The sequence below is a fragment of the Protopterus annectens genome, chromosome 3.part0, assembly GCF_019279795.1.
Source record: "Protopterus annectens isolate FY-2018-M chromosome 3.part0, PAN1.0, whole genome shotgun sequence".
In the NCBI taxonomy this organism is placed as follows: domain Eukaryota; kingdom Metazoa; phylum Chordata; order Ceratodontiformes; family Protopteridae; genus Protopterus; species Protopterus annectens.
The window spans coordinates 287,042,126-287,056,808 of record NC_056731.1 but is presented as its reverse complement, the minus strand read 5'-3'; positions in this window follow the sequence as shown (position 1 = coordinate 287,056,808).

The window sequence follows — 14,683 nt, the reverse complement described above, 5'->3', positions numbered from 1 at the left end:
TACATTTGGGCCTGAATTCTGAATAGACATTTCATAGAGAATGCCTCCCTGCATACATGGTTATTCCTAGGTTGGTATGCCATGATTTTGTCAAAGTAACAAAAACTTTACTAATGAGGGCTGGGGTTACTTCACAGACCAAAACTCTTATTTCTAGGGCACAATTATTTGAGTTAAATCATTTAGTGAAATTTTGTCTGGACCCTGAGGCATAAGCAGTTAAGAAAGAGGTATGGAAGTTTTGGTAATAGATCATTTTAATGCAGCTTTGCCAATATTCATTAAAAACAGAGAGTATAATAGGGAATCACCAGTTGCTGAAGGCTTTGTAGCAATAATAGAGAGAAATATGTGCTATAAAAATGTATATAAAGAAACACATATGTTAACATAGCTCATTAAACAGAAAATATAGTGAAACAGAAGACCAATTCTTCCATATTTCTAGGCGTGGCAAGAACAAAGTATAAAGTACTGTCATGGAGAAATCAAAGTGAGAACTCCTGCATAGATAGTTAATGTAGCAGGATGGAGGTAAATAGGCCATGAAATGGGCCCAGATGATGTCTTACCTGGCTCTGACTTCATTCTGCTACTGTCCTTCTGAGAAATTAATGAAGTGTTTACTCAGAATAGAGGGGCAAGAATAGCATAGCCCTTCTAAACCCACACCACCAACACCCACACATAGCAACACTAAACCCACATAGGCAAACTTCAAAGGACAAAACCACCACTGTAACAGGCACAAGCATGCAAAATCTGAAGGTAATGCTACTCAATGCTAGAAGTCTAAATCTCAAGATGCACTCTCTCGAGGCACTCTTAAAAATGGGGAACATCGATATCTGTGCAGTAACTGAGAGCTGGATCAAGGCTCCAGAGAGCACCCCTGCAATACCAGGCTACAACTCTTACCACGCTTTTCAGACACCAAACCAGGACTGAAACACTAAAGGTGGGGGAGAGTCCATATTCACCAAGGATATTCACAACATCAGGCTAGTTTTGCAACACAATGTGTCTGAATTTCTCCAGGTGCAACTAACAACTAGTTAAAATTGCAATCCAAATTGTAGCTTGCTTCAGATCCCCTACCATGCCCCAAGATTCTCACTACACCTTTCTAAACATACTGGAAAATATTAAGATACAACCAAACACCCTAATACGGGGTGATTTCAACTACCCTGCCATTAACTGGGAAAACTACTTGTGTACCAACACCTCTGCCCAACGGTTCTTGGAATTCATAAATTCCAATGCCCTGGATCAACTAATCTTTAGTCCCACCAGGGGCTCCAATATCATAGACCTGGTCATTACCAACATGGGAAATCAATGCTCCACACCTACGGTCACCCCCTCATTGGCCAGGTCTGACCATAAGCTAATCACCCTTGAAATCCACATGCCACCCCCACCCCCCTGTAAGGAAACCTCCGTAAAAAAACTTCTCCAAAGCCAACTTCATGCTACTCAATTCAGAAGTGACAAACTTCATGACAACCATGCAGACAGGAGCTGAAAGTATGACTGCTGAATCCTACATGAAGGCACTGTACGAGCACATCTACTCGTGCATGAATTGTGCCATCCCCAATAGAAGCAAGACGCTGTCCTCCAAAAAAAGGAAGCCAATCTGATAGTCCCTTGCCATAAACAAACTTTACAAAAAAAGGAAGAAACTGTTGCAGAAAAGAGGAAAATCCCAGGATGCAAAAAACTCCCTTACCAGCCTCAGTAAGAAGCTCAGATCCATTATAAAATTTTCGAAAGCTAGTTACGAAAATAAAATTGCCAAAGATTCCAAAGACAACCACAAGGTATGTGGCATACTATAGCTATGTCAAGAATTTAATGGCAATGCTCAGATCTACTCTTAGCTACAACCGAATGGCATTAAATATACTGATCCCAAGGATATTGCCAATATCCTGGCAGGTCGATTCAGTGTAAGCTTCATCCCCCTCTCACCCCCTAAAGGGCCCATCTCAATACTGAAAGATTGCAAAATTCGGGTAATAACAGCCACACAGGTAAAAAATGCACTCTCCAAAGCTAAGAATGCAGCATCCATGAGACCAGATGACATGCCAGGCTGTGTATTACATGAACTACAAAATGAACTGGCACCTCACCTAAGTGTCATGTTTAATCATAGCCTCACCTCAGGCTTCGTGCCCACTGAGTGGCGCACAGCTACAGTTATCCCAGTCCACAAGGGGGGATCCACCTTTGATCCCGGGAACTACAGCCCCATCAGTCTGACGAGCCTAATCTGCAAGGCCATGGAATGTATCATCATGGAACTTATAAACAAAGACATTGGCAACCTTCAAACTCTGGACCCCATGCAGTTTGGGTTCGTGAAGGGTCGATCTTGTCTCCTGAACTCGATTGACTTCTTTGAATCAGTATCCAGAGCCGTGGACAAAGGTAAGGTGGTCCACACAGCCTATCTGGACCTCGCAAGGCCTTTGACACCATCCCCCACTCTGGAATCATAGAAAACCTTACTAATCTGGGTATTAATCCTTATATCACTCGATGGGTTGTCAACTGGCTTACTGACAGAACCCACACTGTAGAAGTAGCTGACTCCAAATCCAGCTCCAGACAAGTGACAAGTGGAGTATCTCAGGGTTCAGTCCTGGGACCGCTCTTGTTTGGCATCTACTTCTCTGAAGTACAGGCCAACACTAAGGAACTCTGGCTAACAAAGTTCGCAGATGACTGCAAACTGGGAGCCATTATTGAATCCCCAAATGATGTGGATATTCTACAAAAGGGCCTTACAGAAAGAGATGCTTGGTGCCAAAGCCATGGGCCCAAGCTCAATGCCAAGAAATGTATAGTAATCCCCTTTGGGAAAAAACATGTACCTGTGAATTACCACATAGGTGGCAGTACACTAAACACCGAAAGTGTGATAAGAGACTTAGGGACACAGGTGGACAGTGGTCTCAGCTTTGATAACCACATCACCATAACAGTCAGGAAATCCTTCTATGTGGCACACCTCATCACTAAGGGTTTTTCATCCAGAAAAAATGAGGTCATTGTCCCACTGTACTCATCCCTCATTAGACCCATTATAGAATACAATGCCCCATTTGGTATGTACCTCTCAAGACACCTGCAACAACTGGAAAGGCCACAGAAATACCTCACTAAAAAAATCACAGGCCTAAAGCAGATACCCTACGCTGGCCTTCTAAAAAAACTCCACCTATACTCTGTCACATATCGTCTACTCAGATGTGATCTCTGCTTAACATACAAGGCCATGTCAAACCCAGAGCTGTTGGACATGCTACACTTAAAGAAATCCCAATCCCTCAGATACACATGCTCCAGGGATCTAAACCTTGTCATCACAATGAACAAAACTTGCTGGAGAGATAAGTTCCTGACCTAGAGACTCCCCAGACTCTGAAATAGACTGCCCATACATGTCAAGCAGAGCGCCTCTTTGGCCCTCTTCAAAAGGAACCTTGATGATTGGATGGGAGATAAGAAATTCACCCCAGGGATCACGTCAGTCACCCTGCTAGACAGGGGTCCAGGGAAGTAAATACTGTGGGAAGAAATAGCCAGGGAATTGTTATGGCTAGGCTTGTATAGGCCCTAGGGCCGATAGCCTAGTACCAACCTATAAACCTATGAACAGATACTATTAGATTCTACTAGGATAATCACTTTGGTGAAAGCACTATACATCTGCAAGGAAAAAAGCTCATTTGCCAAAGTCTATCAAGGTGGTAGACATCCATGGAGAAGAAAGAATGAATTTGCACATGCCCATCCAATTGTCTGGGTTCATTTTGAAGGCTACATGAGTGTCAACCTGCTATACATATGAGGACAATTAATGTTAACTGTTGGTTAATATATGCATCACTCCAGTTTATCTTTGTGCAGCAGTGTGGCGGTTTCCTCTCCTTTGAGCTTTGAAGGAGTAAGTTCCCTGTGCTCCCACACACAATAAGTAAGGTATAGTCTTGAATTTTCTATCTCAAAGGGATTGTCGAACATTTCAAGACCAAAGGCCATTCAGAATGTGAGTGAAGTGGCCTCAAAGCCTGAGTCATAGTAGCTGCTCAAAGACTGTCTTATACAGAGAAAAAACAGATTACTGTGGGGCCAGCCATACCAGCCCAGAAATCCACCTACATCTACCTATTTATTTCATTAGGTACATGTATATCTGCATTACAAAAAATGTACAGCAGAAACAAATGCAATCAGCTCTCAGTATTTAAGTCTTTTATCCTAGAAAATCTGCTTTTGAATAGTCATATTATATACCTGTAAAATGCAAACAGTATCTTATACCTTCATATCTGATGGAATAAACCTAACCTAGTAAAAGCATATATAAATCATTTCTTGAAGTAATACTTTCAGGTGATACTATACTAAAGTCACTGTCTGTGCACATACCTTCAAAGAAAACAGCTATGCAAAGACAGAATCATAGCAAATGCAAGATGATTGGGCCCACTGGCCACTTATACCTTCCCAGCACCCACCCATGGAGCTTACCTTTTTCAAGGAACAACAGGCCAGTCTTAACAGTGGTGTATTTTTGGATACCCATCTAGTTCTCTAACTCCTTTTTGAAGGAAGAAAGTCTGTTGTACTATTTGTTTTTGAGTGAAAGATTATTCCAGAAAAAGAATAACTGCTACATGACAAATCTGTCTCAGAAATACACAACACCAATAGCTTCAAAATTAAGGGGAAAAATTGATATAAACATATGAAATAGATAAAAATCACTCTTTAATTGTTGACTCTGCATATTTGACAAAGTATTGGTCTTCTTTTTGCAATGTTTCTATTCAGTTAATTTAGTGAAGCTGATAGACACTCATTCTGGTTAATTATGGAGCTCTACTTTAATAATCCAAGTCCGTATCTTACCCCATCTGTTTATTTACACTGCTTGCAATATCGCATGTTGTGATTATTTTAAATGTCTCAGCAAAACGTATTAAGTGAAAATATCAGAATCAATGAAATTAACTTGTGAATGACCCTAGTAATTTTCTAATGGAAGCATCAGAAATGTGAATACAGTCAAACCTAGAAATATGTGGATTTCTAAATTTATTTTCATCTGTTTCAGGTGAGACAGATCAGAAACTGCAGTAAGTGTTGGGATACCATTATGCACCAGAGAAGAACTATAAACTTCTCTGAAACAACAAGCCTTGTTCATAAGTCTAGGCTAGATCTTCTCTTCAGCAATAGTTGGTAGTTACCCAAAATTGTAATATTTGGTCCTTATGTACCTCTAGACTCCTCAGCAGAAAAAGTCAACCCTAAACAGCCTCCTGTGTATTTAAAATAATGAGTTCACCTTGATGAGTGATTTACAGCAAAAACTAGACAAGAAATAAATCTACTGAATATCTAACTGTAATATCAGAAAATAACATCAAACAATGAATAACATTCTAGAGTAGTAGAGCATAAATTTACTCAGCACTTGGCTAGTTGACTAGGAATATACACAAATATAAAAATTTATCAATTAAGACGAGTCATCATTGCCCTATATCTCTTAACAGGTCATGCAAAACAATCCCCCACCCCATTCCATGTACTGCGGACCCCTTTCCTCATTAGAAGAGTATGGACGTTTAAATGAAACCTCACAAACAAAGTGGAGCAAAGTATAAGTTCAAGTAATCCTGGTATTACAGCATAGTCCATCAGTTTTAGGACAGGTATTTAATTTTGGCAAAATAATTGCATTTTCTAAATCTAAACTAATACGTTTTTTTTTCTCTGCTTATCAACAGGAAGTGTCATTAAAATCAATCAATCAATAAATAAATATATACATATACAAATACATGCATATATATATATATATATATATATATATATATATATATATATATATATATATAATTTAAGACAGTTATGTACAACTAGAGTGGAACATACACTTGATATCTTCTTAACAAAATGTTTCTGACCAGAGGGACACTGAAGTTGTATGTCTTTCAGGTAAATGTTATCACTGCTGCCTTTTAGTTGACTTTGTTTTCATAAAATTGTATTCCACCATTTTAAAAGAATCTGGTTAAACATGTCCAAAAGTCAGCACGTTATTTTTTTGAATTTTAAAAAATAGTATTCAAATTGTCATTTGGCTTTAGCTGGCATATTATCTAAATGCATAATTTTGTGTAACTCACTTAAAAATAACCCTGTCAGGAGAAAAGATGAGCTTTTTGGAACATATGCCTTCTAATATTTCATAAAACTGACAATTACATGGATTTGAGAATAACAGTAAATGCTATGTTGAAGTTAATCTCACATTTTGATGTTAGCTGGGTAAAAGGAAACAGATTGCTTAGATTCATCTTTCAGTTCATATGTAAGTACTTGGCTAACTGCCTTGCAGGCCATTGTAAGCCTATCCAATTTACCTTCTTGTACTCAAAATCATTTATCCCATTTGGTTATAGATTGACCTTACCCATCCCATGGTTGATAATTATATATTATTATATATTATTTGTTTATTTATTTATTTATCGGCATTCATTTACCGGGAAAGTCCACTGGGCAAAACAGAGCCCATTTTCAGTGGTGTCCCAGGAGAAAGCCTCCATAAGAAACACAAATAGAATATATAGTACATTTGAGTATATACAGCACAGAGGGAGCAAGACATTCTTAAACAGAAATACATTTAGAATATATACACACACTAGATACACACTTAAACTAATTACAATGTAGTACAATTATCGTTCACATAGTACAGGTGAATATAAAATGCTCAGCACACAAATTATTGCTGAGATTTAGAGCTAGGAAAGACATTAAGAGGCTATAACAGTGATGTTGCAGAAGCTGTTGTATGTAAGAGGCAAATGAATGGAAGAATATGAGAAAGTATGTAAGAAGTTGGATGTGATAACAGTAGAGGTAAGGAGGGTGGGAGTAATAGATATGAAGGTCAGGAGAGAAGGTCATTAATAGTAATGGGTAAGGGGAGAGACTAGAGAGAGTGTGAAGTGATGCTAGTATATTTGAGAAAGATATAGGGAAAAATGTGGGTACAAGGAGAAAACGGGGAAATGGTAGGAAGGCACAAGATCTAGGTAATGGCCAGAGGGGGCTTAGTGCAGTTACAGATCCATTTAGGGTAAATGTGTGTGCGAAAGGCATTTTTGAAAGAAGCAGTGCATTGCATTGTGCGAATAGATGGAGGAAGGCCATTCCAGGTTTTAGCTATTACCCAGGAATATAGTTGTTGACCTGCAGGTAGTTTAGGTTTCTAAATTTGGAGGAAGTGTTGGTTTTCAGATTTTAGGGACCTATTAGGATTATAGAGTGAGAATAAGGGCTTTAGAGCAGGGCAATTCTGTGGTATAGTAAGTAACTTATGTGCAGTAGTTAATTGGAGGTAAGTGAGATAGTGGGGGAATTTCAGCCAATTTCATGCTTTTAGAGGTATGCAGTGGTGGCTGTTTGTTGCAGATTTGGCTATCTTGTTGTAACATATTTTAGTTTAGTTTTGAGGGAGGATTGGAGGTTGGTTAGTATTGGGGACCATATATTAGAGAAGGAATTAGAAAAGTGGAGGCAAGTACTTGTTTTGTGGAGAGGGAGAGGAAATGTTTATGTCTGTAGACTAGTCTCAGTAGAATAGATTTTTTTGTGAGTGTTGCTGATGTTATTTTGTACATGTAGGTAAAATTTTAGGTTTTCATCAAAAATAAAACCTAACAGTTTTTTTTTGGGGAGGAACTAATTCAATTTTTGTGTTGTTTAGAGTGAATATGTGGAACTAAGGTTTAATAATGGGAGTGTTTTTCTTTGGGATGAATATTGTGAACTTGTGTTTTTTGGGGGGGTTTAAAGACAGGTTGTTATTGTAGAGTCATGTCTTTAAGGTAGTAAATGCAGATTGAGTAATTTGCTGCAGTTGAATTGAGTTTTCAGCAGAGCAGGTTATATTAGTCATCTGCGTAATGAACCAGAAACCCTTGTTAAAATGATAGGTGGAGGTTGTTGAAGAAAATATTAAACAGTAGGGGTCCTAATATGGATCTTGGAACATTAACCTTAATGAGAATAGTGGGATCATACCATAGATATTTTGAGGGGACCCATGCATGGGATGGAACATTTAGGAACTGCCTCAGTCCATTAGTAGCACAGGGACCAGTCCTAGGGTAAACATTCTGTTTCCCATTCATAGATCTAAGTTGCACTTGAAAATGGACAGGGCTGGATAGTAAATATGAATTACTTTTTAATTGCTATGATCCACATTTCAGTTTTTCTCCACCTGAAACCTACATATCTTACTTTAAATATGTTCCAAGTAAGATCATACCATCAATATGGGGAATCACTATAGTCATCTTCATAAGAAAACAAATTATAACAGATTGAAAAATGTAGAATAATGCATTACTAAAATGCTAAAATGTGCCATCTATCCTCAAGGTTAAAGATGTTAAGTATATACTACCAGAGATATGGAAGACTTTGGAGTGTCTTAAAACTGATTTAATATTCAAGAAAGGGGGTGAATTCTTAAGATAATAAATGAATATGTGGATTTATCAGACTTTATACATCCATAGGAAGATTATAGTTAACACATAAATGAGAGAAGTAGTGATACAAGATAAATCATTATTCTTCAACAGTGTGGACCCAATTTGGAATCAGTACTTACATTTTATTAAAAGTGTAACTACAATGGAATTGCTTAAAATGTATTTAGTAAATAAATGAATGACAGAGAAACTGCCAATGTTTTTTTGAGTCTGATAAAGATTAATTATAGCTTTTATTAATGCCATTATTGTATTGCTTGGATATTCATGTAGGTATGTAATCAATACTGCAGCCTAAAGTACAAAAACAGTAAGATTAACCTAAATAAAACTAAGTCACACAAGAAAACATACATGGACAAGAAGATATGTTTTAGAATATAATAAACAGTATGACAGCCCCCCAATGGGAACTCCCTGCCCATATCAGATATCAAAAATCCTGACCTGAACACATTATGTGACTGAGACAGTTAAAGATTAAAAAACAAAGTGAGCATGTTTGTTTCAATGAAAACTCAAAAGAAAACAACAAAAAAGTTTGGCACAATGGTGTGGTACAATCAAATAAGAAACAAAATGCAATAGGGAGGTCATCGTGCTTCTTTACTTATCTCTCATCAGGCCCATAATTGAGTACAATGCCCCTTTTGGGCTGTACCTTACCAGACACCTGCAGCAACTGGAAAGACCCCAAAAGTACCTCACCAAGAGGATCAAAGGGCTCAAACAGATGCCATATGCTGCCCGGTTAAAGAAACTCCAGCTCTACTCAGTGACATACTGCCTGTTCAGAGGCGATCTGTGCCTGACGTATAAAGCCATGTCCAACCCGGAATTAATGGACATGCTGCACCTCAGAAAATCCAAATCCCATCGAGCTACGTGCTCGAGAGACTTGAACCTCTGCACTGAAATAAATAGGACATGCTGGGGGGACAGATTCATAACACAGAGGCTCCCTTCACTCTGGAATAAAATCCCAGTCCAGGTTAGGCAGAGTCCCTCATTGACTCTCTTCAAGAGGAATCTTGATGAGTGGATGTGAGATCGTAGGTTTACCCCGGGTATCACTTCTGTGTCACTGTTAGACAGAGGCACAGTATACTAACCTCGAAAAAGGGCATAGCAAAATAAATTTAAAATGGGTGGCGAAAGCCAAACACATTCTGGTTAGGCTTATAAATGCCCTAGGGCAGATAGCCTAGTATGAACCTATGAACCTATGAACCTATAGGCATAAGAGTGCATGCACAGAACTTCCCAGTTGCATAAAGTAAACCACCGATATTTAAAGATAAATCATTCAGTCATTGGGCTCTTAGGCATCTAATAATATCTTACAACAACTTAGCCAAAACATATTCATTCATAAAAGTAATATAAAAAAAACCTTTAGGTAGCATGTAGTTACAGATATGTTGTGTGTAAAATGATGTTTAATTTTATCTTTTATTACAAGTCATTCATCTTCAATGCTGTCTTTACTACATCAGATAGTGTTTGGTTCTTTGTGATCACATGACATAAAACTGACTTTGAGGGAAATTTTAAATAAAAGTTAGATTGCTCCTTTCTTCTATAGCCAGTTTTTTTCATTGCTCCTCACCTGAAGTACATGAAAGTTGCTTATGACTCAGTCTTGCAATGTATACACAAATTGGACCCCTTGTGGAAATTAGCATGATTCTAGTGTGGGATACACACCAAGATGGCACGATAGACTGTTTCCAACCTTAGATCTGACACTGCACTTTCAACAGAAGTATAATAATAATTAGTAATAATAATAATAATACTTTACCTTAGAATTTTATTCAGTAGTGTAAGTCACACCTTTTACTTTATACAGGGCAAAGATTTCTGACAGACAATGTCAGTGGTTCAAAAATCTAAATTCAAACTCTACATCTGCTCAAAAAATGCCTAAAAAAAGCATCACCCATATATTGCCTAATAACTGGTATGCTACGATGTTCAGCCTTTGAGGTACAACTTTTTCACAGTTTACAGGTTTGTTTTGGTCTCAAGCCTACCTCAAGCTGTACTTTTTTGCATGTTGTCTTAATACTGTCTTAATATACCTCAGACTAGAAAAACAGGGATATGCAACAAGTTGCAGGTCTATGCACTATGCCTTCTGGATTCTATAACGAAGGCAATATGGAATGCTCACAGCAATATGACAAACTAATGTAGTTATTAACTCATACAAAATAGCCTCACATGGTGGTCATAGAATTTTGGACCACTTTGGTTATTGAAAATATCTGTAACTAGTCATGAGTGGAGTCCCACAGGGTTTGGTCCTGTGTCCTCTCCTGTTTGACATCTACTTCTGAAGTCCAGGCCAACACAAAGGGACTCTGGCTGACAAAGTTCGCAGACAATTGCAAGTTAGGAGCTAATATTAACTTCCCAAGTGATGCTGACATCCTACAGAATGGCCTCACTGAGACCAAAGACTGGTGTCAGAACCATGGCCTTAAGGTCAATGCCAAAAAAATGAGTCATCCCCTTTGGGAAAAACCCGGTTCCCATGAATTGCCACATCGATGACAGTCCACTGAACACAGAAGGTGTTATAAGAGATCTGGGAACACAGGTTGACAGCAACCTCTCTTTTGATCACCACATTGCCTTTGTGGTCAGAAAGTCCTTCTATGTGGCACATGTCATTACTAAGGGTTTTGCATCCAGGAAGAAAGAGGTCATTGCCTCTCTCTCTTCTCTTCCCTCATTAGGCCAGTCATCGAGTACAGTGCCCCATTTGGCATGTACCTCACCAGACACCTGCAACAACGGGAAAGGCCATAAAAGCACCTCACAAAGAGGATACTAGGCATTAAACACTTGTCCTATATGGACAGACTAAAAAAACTACAGCTATTCTCTGTCTCATATCGCCTGCTTAGAGGTGATCTCTGCTTGACTTACAAAGCCATGACTGACTCAGCTCTGTTAGAAATGCTACATCTAAAGAAATCCCAATCCCTCTGCACCACACGCTCCAGAGACCTCAACCTCATTACCACAATCAACAGAACATACTAGAGGGACAGGTTCATAACCCAGAGACTGCCCATGCTATGGAATAGACTTCTCATACGTGTTAAGCAAAGCACCTCGCTGACCCTCTTCAAGAAAAATCTCGAGTGGATGGGAAATAGAAAATTCACCCCGGGGATAACTCCAGTGGCTCTACCTGACAGAGGCACTGGGAACTAAGGTCGGGTGGCATGATGCCAGGTAATCCTATGGCTAGGCTTGTAAAGGCCCCAGGGCCATTAGCCTAGTACACACCTATGAACCTATGAACACTCTGTTTAAAGACAGTGCCATATCCTTATACAAACGTAAGTAACAAACACAAATATACTACTGTGTATGTCCAATCAATCAATGCATAAATAAATAAATATATAGGTATGTATATATGTATATATATATATATCTATATCTATATGTATATCTATCTATCTACATATATATATATATATATATATATATATATATATATATATATATATATATATATAGATATGGGTCTAGGACTATTCACTGAAAGCACATTTCGCTGAAAGTCAAATGACTGCACAAGTCACTGAAAACTTAATTCACTGAAAACTCAATTCACTGAAAGTTATATATGACCTTTTCCCCACTGTTGTGCGACCTTGGAGTTAGTGTATATATAGTAAGATGGTGTGGGGGGCATAGCCCCCCACATATTTTGGATATATATTAAGTTCAGAAAAGAGTAATTTATTGGAAGTGCAAGTATCCAGGTATATAGTTCAAAATATTTAAAATAGGTGGGGGGCTATGCCCCCACACCGCCCTCACTATATATACTAACTCCAGGGTCACACAGCAGTGGGGAAAAGGCCATATATAACTTTCATTGAAATGTGTTTCAGTGAATTGTGTTTTCAGTGAATTCAGCTTTCAGTGAATTGTGCACAGTCAAATGTGTTTCACTGAAATGTGCTTTCAGTGAATAGTCCTAGACCCATATATATGTATGTGTATATATATATATATATATATATATATATATACATATGTATATATATGTATATATATATATATATATATATATATATATATATATATAGCAACATGGTGTTACCATAGATCAAGAATCCTGGCAATTAAATAAGCAGTAGAAACCCTTTGGTATTCTCTGCTGGGCAGAGAATTTACTTGCGATGGCTTCACCAGTAGAAAGAGAGCAACATCAAACTTTGCTAGTGTAGCCTGGATTTACAACTATTCCATTTCAAGATCCAGCACCAACCCCCTGCATACCACGCCAATGCTGATGGCCTTTCCATGGCTCACAGACCTTGCCGCTGGCTTAAAGCTGATGGCTTCAGGCTGGGTGGGGTCATCTGAAACATAACATGATGGCATTACTGGAAGGTGCCTGGCAGATAGTATTTGACAGGGGAATTTCTGTTAAAACATTTGTAAGTGTTGCAATTTGGAAGGGGTAGGGTAGGTAGGATATCCACTAAATCCTCATCTTTTAGCTAGGTAATTAGGGATAAGGACAGAGACAGCTATGTATATAACAGTGACTGAGGACAATATAACTGAATTGTTAAAGGAAGCTCACTGAGTGAGCTGTGGAAGAGTCAGGAGAATCTAAAAGACGAGAAGGATATAATGTCAATACAAGTCAAAGTACTACTTTGACCAGGGCTAGTCTAGATGACTGGATGGGAAGACACAAATTAATACCAGGAGCATATCACTCAACTGTCCAGATTTTCAGACTGTCCACATTTTTGCCTCATATTTTTCTTATATTTCTCATAAAATTGTGGGTTTCTGGCAAAAAACTAGCAATTCATTGAGGACTTAACTCAGAAAATAATGGCAGACAATTGAGTTTCAGACTTCATATCCTTCAGAAAATTCATGCTAATACAAAACCTGTTATTCTGTCAACTTAAGTTTGTAAGAGCAATATATAAAAAGTGTCATTTTGGGCCTTTGTCCCCCCATTATTTGTGGCTTTGTCCAGATTTCATGCTCTAAGAGGTTGAGAAGTATGACAAGGATTGTCATGGGCAGTCCTGCTTGATTTGGGAGGTGAGCACTATTAAGTGCTTGAAAAGGGAGGTGTGAATTGTTATGTGTGTACATAAAGGTGACTATGTCCAGACATGTTGTGGCCTTCATGATTGCTTGCCTGGTATTGCTCCTATGTTCCTCTGAAATGTAACCATGTAAAATGTAAATGTTCCTGTCATAATTGTTGCTCCATCTATTAATTGCTACTGTACAGTTTTTGTTATAAACTGTTACTTTTGTTCTGTATTTGATATGTACAGCTTACCTACAAAAGCTCATTTGTGATAAATGTACTACCTTGGTGAACAAAACATAAACAAAGTAAAATAAACTTGAACAAGTGTTGACTACATTCAGTTTTTATACTATGCAGTCTATGTTTTCATATTAGATGAGAATATGTAAATTAGTACACAGCATTTCAAACTAAAGCTATTTTCAATAATGCAGTATTATCTTATAAAATGTAAACAACTCGCTATGAAATTATTAATATAGTTGTGTAAACTGCTGACTGTGTCATGTCTGAAAGATATCCACAGGTTCAGCCCATCTCCTTGGTTAACAAATAAAGAATATGTAGATTTATTTCCCCCTCTGGATGAAGGGAGTTCCATTGTTCCTCCTTGGAACGTGCCATTTGTAGTTCTTTGTAACTCTTCCCTATTATATCAGCAAACGCTTAAAATAGCGAGTGCTGTTTGATTGACCATTTTAAATTGAAACCACAAAATCCCAAACGCATGGAACAGTGATTTTGTTTCCCAGGGAAAAAAATCACTGGGCCATTTTCAGGACTTTGCCATTTCCTCCACTGTGGTACGATCTTGGAGATGGTATATTTAAGTAGGGGGGGTGTAGGGGCACAGCCCCCACACATCGGGCGGGGCTGTGCGGGGCAAAGCTCCCAAGTTTATTTTGTGTTTTGCTTTTTTTCCAGAGCTGTTCCATGTGTTCAGCATTTTGCCATTTCAATTTTTAAGGGTTGATTATACAGC